Source organism: Apium graveolens, chromosome 9 (genome assembly GCF_009905375.1).
Source record: "Apium graveolens cultivar Ventura chromosome 9, ASM990537v1, whole genome shotgun sequence".
Lineage (NCBI taxonomy): Eukaryota > Viridiplantae > Streptophyta > Magnoliopsida > Apiales > Apiaceae > Apium > Apium graveolens.
This window is the reverse complement of record NC_133655.1, coordinates 203113406-203121046: the sequence shown is the minus strand read 5'-3', so window position 1 is coordinate 203121046 and position 7641 is coordinate 203113406.

The window sequence follows — 7641 nt, the reverse complement described above, 5'->3', positions numbered from 1 at the left end:
TTCTATTTGTCCTTTTTCTTACGTGCTTGTATTTGCATGCAGCTAGGGCCGCTTTGGACACGATCTTCAAGAAGCGGGAGGCCCGTGCCGCCAAGGGCTCTGCTGTTGAGAGCCACCGCGACAAGCGGGTTAGGATTGGTGACGGCCCTTCAGTCACGGTTCAGGAGGCCGTCCCTACTTTTTTATCCCAGAGGCCTCCTAGCCTTGATGAAGATAACTCTCCCTTCACCGTCACTTGGGGCCTTCAGAGGAGGGACACGGTGGTAGGGAGTTCCGAGGCTGCCGCCGTTTGGTCTCAGAGTGTGATCACGCCTCGTGACAGGGCTGAGATCGTCGAGTCTTCTGATGACCTACAGATTGAACGTCTGGGTGCTCAGGCCGTGGCTTCTGTAAGCCTCTTCCTTTTTTAACTGTTTTTTTTTTTGTTTATTATTACTTACTGTACTTTGATATGTTCGTGCAGATGAATACCTATCTCCAGGCTGCCCTTCACAATTTGAAGGATGTGAGGACCAGCCTAACTATTGCTGAGAGGGACAGGGATAGGTACCTCAAGGCTTCCGAGGCCAACTTCACTCGTTTTCGTGAGGTAGAGAAGGAGCTGGCGGACGAGAAGGAGAAAGTTCGTAAGCTGGAGCTGGATGCTCAAAGGGCCCGAGCTGAGGTGATAGCTGAGTATAAGGCATCTCAGGACTTTCAGGATGTCCTAAATGCTGAGTACGATGCTAACTTCCCGGAGACCTTTTCTAGCTGTTGGGAGCAGATAGTAGAGGAGATTGGGAAGAAGATTCCGGAGGTGACTCTTACTGCCTATCCAGTCCCTGATATTCCTGGGAAAGAGCCTCTTCTTGATGACATCCCTCTTTCTCCTATTCTTGCTTCTTCTGCTGAGGCCGAAGCTGTTTCTCCTCGAGGTGCTGATCATGTTCCAGTTCCTTCTTCTGCTGCCAATGAAGGAAACATCGATGATGACTTCTTCAAGGATCTTTGAGTATTTTGTTTTTCTTGTTTGGCCCATTGTGGCTTTCTATGTATTGACTTAATCGCATTCAGAACTTATTACCCTTCGGGGCTTGTATTCTATATGTTGCTTTTCTTGCCTTTTTCTGTTTTATCTTTACAATCTTAATATGCATTTGAACCTTAAACATCCTTAGATAGAAATAATTTCAAACTCTTTAATATGAAGTCTGGTTTTCCAAAACCTTACATAGCATGGGTTCGACCCTAATCAACAATAACTAGATAATGTAAATTCTACTGGAATATAAAATCCTATGCAAGCAAAGCTTCAAGGTGCTTTTAAACCTACTTGTCAATGACAAGTGAGAATCGTACTTCTCCTATCTTACACATAGTAAACCTTCAGGTTTTGTGCGTGCCAGGTCCTCGGGACTTCAAAACCTTCCATAGTTTCCAGCTTGTAGGTTCCTCTACCCTGAACGCTCTTGACTCTGTACGGCCCTTCCCAATTCGGGGCAAGCTTCCCTTTTTGTCCTACACCAGATGCTTCTATCTTCCTCAAGATTAGATCGCCTTGTTTAAAAAACCTTTTTTTAACCCTTAGGTTGTAGTAGAATGAAGCTTTTTTCTGATATTCTACTATCTTTGCATGTGCTTTATCTCGCACTTCATCAATTAAATCCAGGGCTAATCTCTGCCCTTCCTCATTTTCTTTCTCATCGAAAGCCTGAATCCTTGGAGAGGAATGTGATATCTCCACGGGAACTACTGCTTCCGCCCCATATGCCAACATGAAAGGAGTTGCATCTGTCGTGACTCTACAAGTAGTCATGTAGGCCCATAATATTGGAAGTATCTCATCTACCCAATTATTTCTTGACTTCTCGATCCTCTTCTTTAGTCCATCCAGGATTATCCGATTTGCTACCTCCGCTTGCCCATTGGCTTGCGGGTGAGCCACAGAGGTGAACCGTAGCTCAATTTCATTTTCTTCGCAATACTTCTTGAATTCCTCGTTGTTGAATTGTGTTCCATTGTCAGTGACGAGGATACGGGGAATTCCATACCGGCACATAATGTTTTCCCACAGGAATTGTGCAACCTGCTTAGTTGTGATTTTGGCCAAAGGCTTGGCTTCGATCCACTTGGTGAAATAATCAATGGCTACAATCAGAAACTTCCTTTGTGCTGTGGCCACAGGAAAAGGCCCTAGAATATCCATCCCCCACATAGCAAAGGGGATTGGGGAGTTGATAGAGGTCAGCATCTCGGGGGGTAGTCTAACAACTGGTGCGTGCTTCTGACAGCGATCACACTTCTTCACATATTCTTTGGCATCAGCCATCATTTCTGGCCAATAGAAACCTAAACGAGTTATCTTATGAGCCAAGGCCCTGCCCCCCAAGTGTTGTCCACAAACACCTTCATGCACTTCTTCAAGAGCTAAGCGTGCCTCATCGGGCCTGAGGCACCTCAAGTAAGGAACCACGAAAGATCTTTTATATAAGATCCCATCTATCAAAGAGTACCTTAGTGCTCGAACAGTTAACTTCCGTGCCTCAATCGCATCGCTTGGCAACCAACCGGTCTGAATGTGAGCCTTGATGGGATCAATCCATGACGTTCCCAAGCCTACGGGAGCCACAAGCTTAACATCTATGCTTCGTGTCTTCAAAACACGGAAGTACACACTTCCTGAACTTTCTTCAATCTCAGATGAAGCAAACTTTGATAGCGCATCCGCTTTAGCATTTTCTTCCCTTGGAATGTGTTCAACATGGCATTCATTAAATTGGGTCATCACAGCCCTTACTAGGCGAACATACTTTGCCATCGTATCATCCCTTGCTTCAAATTCTCCCTTTACCTGGGATATGATCAACTTCGAGTCTCCACGGACCTTTAAGTTTTTGACTCTAAGTGTCCCAGCTAGACCAAGGCCAGCAATCAGGGCTTCATACTCTGCCTCATTGTTTGTGGTTGGGAAGTCTAGCTTCATGGCATACTCAATTAAGAATCCATCAGGGCTTTGCAAAACCAACCCTGCTCCACTGGAATTTGTTTTTGATGCTCCATCAAAATAGAGAACCCAATATTCTTTCTCCTTGTCCCCATTGTCGACTCCCTTGTCTTGAGGTGTGGTATCTTCCTGCCCCCCGACTTCTTGGTTGGGTATGGTACAGTCCACCACGAAGTCAGCTAGTGCCTGGGCTTTTATGGCCATACGTGGCTTATACTTGAGATCGAACTCTCCCAACTCTATTGCCCACTTAATCAGTCTCCCACTTGCCTTGGGACTGTGAATGATATTTCTCAGTGGCTGATTTGTTAGCACTTCAATTTGGTGAGCTTGAAAATAAGGACGCAGCTTTCTTGAAGCCATTACCAAGGCTAAAGCGAATTTCTCAATGGCTGAATAATTCAACTCAGCACCATGCAAAATTTTGCTGACATAGTATACGGGTTTCTGGACTTTCAGTTCCTCCTTAACCAACACCGCGCTCAAGGCGCTTTCTGAAACAGCCAAGTACAAGAATAAAACTTCACCCAGAACTGGCTTGGCCAACAACGGGGCCTGGCCCATATACTTCTTTAACTCTTCAAATGCCTTCTGATTTTCCTCACTCCATACAAAGTCTTTAATGTTCTTTAATGACTTGAAGAATGACAAGCACTTGTCTCCTGACTTGGAGATGAATCGTCCTAGCGCAGCAACCCTTCCTGTGAGTTTCTGAACATCCTTGACAGTTTTTGGGGGTTCCATGTCCAGGATTGCCTTTATTTTATCGGGGTTAGCCTCAATTCCCCTCTTTGAGACCATCAATCCCAAGAATTTTCCAGATCCTACTCCGAAAGCACACTTCGTGGGATTCAACATCATCTTGTGGTACCTCAGGACCTCAAAAGCTTCCCTCAAATGGGTTATATGATCAGTCTTTACTAGACTCTTGACTAGCATGTCATCAACATAGACTTCCATAGTCTTCCCAATAAGATCCTTAAAAATTTTATTCACCAACCTTTGATAGGTGGCTCCTGCATTCTTGAGACCAAACGCCATAACAAGATAACAATAAACACCAAAGTCAGTGATAAATGATACCTTTGGAATGTCATCCTTATGCATTTTGATCTGGTTGTATCCGCTAAACCCATCCATGAAACTCAGCATCTCATGTCCAGCGATGGCATCAATCAAAGTATCAATTCTAGGCAGCGGAAAACAGTCTTTGGGGCATGCATCATTCAGATCGGTGAAGTCTATACACATCCTCCACTTTCCATTAGCCTTCTTTACCATTACAGGGTTTGCTAACCACTCCGAAATTGAATCTCCTCAATGAAACCAGCCTCTAAGAGCTTTTCCACTTCCTGCTTTATAGCCTCTTGTCTTTCCGGGGCAAAATTTCTTTTCTTTTGTTTCACTGTCTTCCGGCTTGGATCCACGTTTAATTTGTGAGTAATTAACTCCGGGTCTATGCCTGGCATATCAGCTGCTGACCATACAAACACATCACTATTTTCTTGCAAAAATTTCACTAACTTCCCTCTAAGGGGCTCCTCTAATGTGGCTCCAATGAAAGTCATCCTCTCAGGATTCTTGGGATCTAAAGGAACCGAAACCAGTTCTTCTGCTGGCCTTCCTCTATTCTCATCATCTTCTCGAACATCCATATCTTCAATAGGAAGAACCTGCCCCCCGACTCCATCTGCCCTCAAAGAGGCCACATAACAGCTTCTAGCCATTTTTTGATCTCCTCTCTCTTCTCCAATCCCGTTTCGGGTGGGAAACTTCATGACTGAATGGTAGGAAGAGGGGACTGCCTTGAAGGCATGTATCCCTGTTCTCCCCATGATAGCATTATAAGTTGAACTAGCCTTTACCACCACAAAATCCAGCATCTGCGTTGCTTGCCTTGGCTCCGTACCTATGGTGGTTGGCAATTTGATTATCCCTTCCACAGGACATTCTACTCCAGCAAATCCATATATCGGCATGTCGGTTGGTGTTAACTGGGAGTCGTTATACCCCATCCTTAGAAAGGTGTCGTGGAGCAAGATATCCACAGAAGCACCATTATCCACAAGGACCCTCTTAACTGGGCTATTTCCTATTATTGGTGTTATGACCAGCGGGTCGTCATGGGGAAACTTCACACCCTCTAGGTCGGAATCATCAAAAGCCAATGTTACTTCTGTCCTGGCCCTCTTCGGGGCTTCTCCAACAATATGCATAACCTCTCTAGTATATGCCTTTCTGGAATTTTTGGACAATCCAGCAGCAGTTGGACCTCCAAAGATCGTGTTTATCACAGGCCCTCGAGGTCTCGGCCCTCCATAAATGGTGTTTATAACTGGTCCTCTAGGCTGGGGGTTTCGCCCCTGATCGTCTTGGTCCCTCCTACGATCTTCAAAGTTCTTCCTTCCATTATTATTTCTGTCCCCTCCATCTCCAGTATACTTGTTCAATCTTCCTTTTCGAATCAAAAACTCAATTTCATCTTTCAATTGCCTACACTCATCGGTGTCATGGCCAACATCTTTGTGAAACCTGCAATACTTGCCCTTATCTAGCTTGGCGGGATCAGCCTTCAAGGGCTTAGGCCAGCGAATATCTCTGTCTTTCTCAATCTCCATCAAAATCTGACTTCTGGGAGCATTCAACTTAGCGTATTCAGTGAACTTTTGGCCAGGTCCTCCCTTCTTGGGGGTTGAATCAGGGTTTTGTTCGGTTCTAGGATATTTGTCCTTAGCGATATACTCCAAATCAGTTTTTCGTTTCTTGCCTCCAGTGGGCTCATTACTTACTACGGTCTTCCTCATACTTTCTTCAACCTTGATATACTTCCCTGCCCTCTCTTGGAGCTGCAACATGCTCTCAGGGGGTCGTTTGGCCAAAGACATCTTGAAAAACTCATCCCTAGTTCCTTGTTGCAGTGCTATCATGGCTACCTTATCATCAAGGTCTGGGACTTTTAAAGCCTCCTTTGTAAAACGATTCAGGTAATCTCTTAAGGATTCCTTAGCTCCCTGCACAAGACTCATAAGAGATGCTGAACTTTTCTCATGGACTCTTCCACTGATGAATTGTTTAATAAAAGCCTGACTTAATTCTCTGAATGACCCAATAGAATTTGGGGGTAGGCGACTGTACCATCTTTGAGCCATACCCGACAGGGTTTGAGGAAAGGCCCGACATTTTATAGCATCGTTCACGGGTTGCAGCAACAGTGCATTAGAGAATGTCCTAACATGATTAGCGGGGTCTCCCGTGCCATCATAGGCTTTGATAGTGGGCATCTTGAATTTCCTTGAGATATGGGCATTCATTATCTCTTCTGTGAAGGGTGGAGTTGGATCATCAGGATCTCCAAGGGGAAGGAGATTGCTTGGATCAGTTCTTGGGACAGCAGCCCTTCTTTTTACCGGACCATCCAGGTCTATGATGGGAGGAGGATTTCTCCCCCTAGGAGGTATGTGGGTTCTGGTGGCTTGGTGAGCCTCCAAATCACGCCTCAGCCTTTGGATTTCAGCCTCATGAGCCCTGATCTTTTCCTGCACTTCTTGGGGATTCGCCCCTGGGGTGCTTTGGGGGCGTTGCCTTCCATCGGCCATTGGCTCTTTTCCAGGACGCCTCCTTCTCGGGGCCACTTCATCATCCGAAGATTCGGAGTCTCTCTCAGTGTATGGACCAGAAAATTCCCGATCCTCAGGGATAGGATCCAAACCTCGTATATAGGGGGGCGACCGCCCTCGTGCTTCGCTTCGCCCAGCATATCCGCTTCCTCCAACCTCAGGATGAAGGGGCATCCCATAAGGGGGGTTAGTAGTAACAATAGTTGAATATTCATACCCGACGGGTCGAGAATTCACAGGTATATGTATTTGTTGAACTTGAGGATTCGTACCTTGAATAGTCGGGGGAGTTGTCCCTTGTGGCTGAGGATGAGTTGCCCCTGTCTGGGCTTCCCCCTGAGTAGATGCATAAGTTGAATGGGGAGGAACCTCCACGGTTGATGAAATCACCTGGGTTGCCTCTAATGGTGTTCCTTCCTCTAGAGCTCCAATTGTTCTCCGTGTTCTCGCCATGGTTGTTGTTGTGCGTCCCACAGACGGCGCCAAATGTTATGGATAAAAAGCTAAGGTTATTACTTGCTGTATTTATTACTAAGATTCGGGAGCTCAAGGCCTTTAATGGCTGCTCTCGTGTTTCGTAGCTTAATTTTGCCTTTACGAGATGCCTACGTATCTCTGTGAGTTAGAGAATCAAGCCAAAAAACGTAGTTCTGATTTGTGGGGTGAGGCCTCTTATATAGATGTTGGGAGTCCTTGAATTGGACTTGGTATAGGAGACTTGGTGGGCAAGTCTCATAGTTAGAATGGACTTTGGAGTCCTAGATAGTAGGAAACTGATTCCTTATCCTTTTAGGTCCCCTTGAGGCTAATCTCCAAGGATTTATATCCTTATCGGGACTCTTTTCAACATCTGTTTTGTCCCTTATTAATTAATTACGAAATTAATTAATAATCAGGGCTTTTGGGCCTTTTTTATTCCATCAGGCCTGATCTGGTCCATCAGGCTTAACCTTTCTGGTCTGAGTATCATATACCTTTTTATTGGGCCTAGCAGCCCACAGCTTGTACAATTAATGCAGTATTTAATAATACAATCATAAT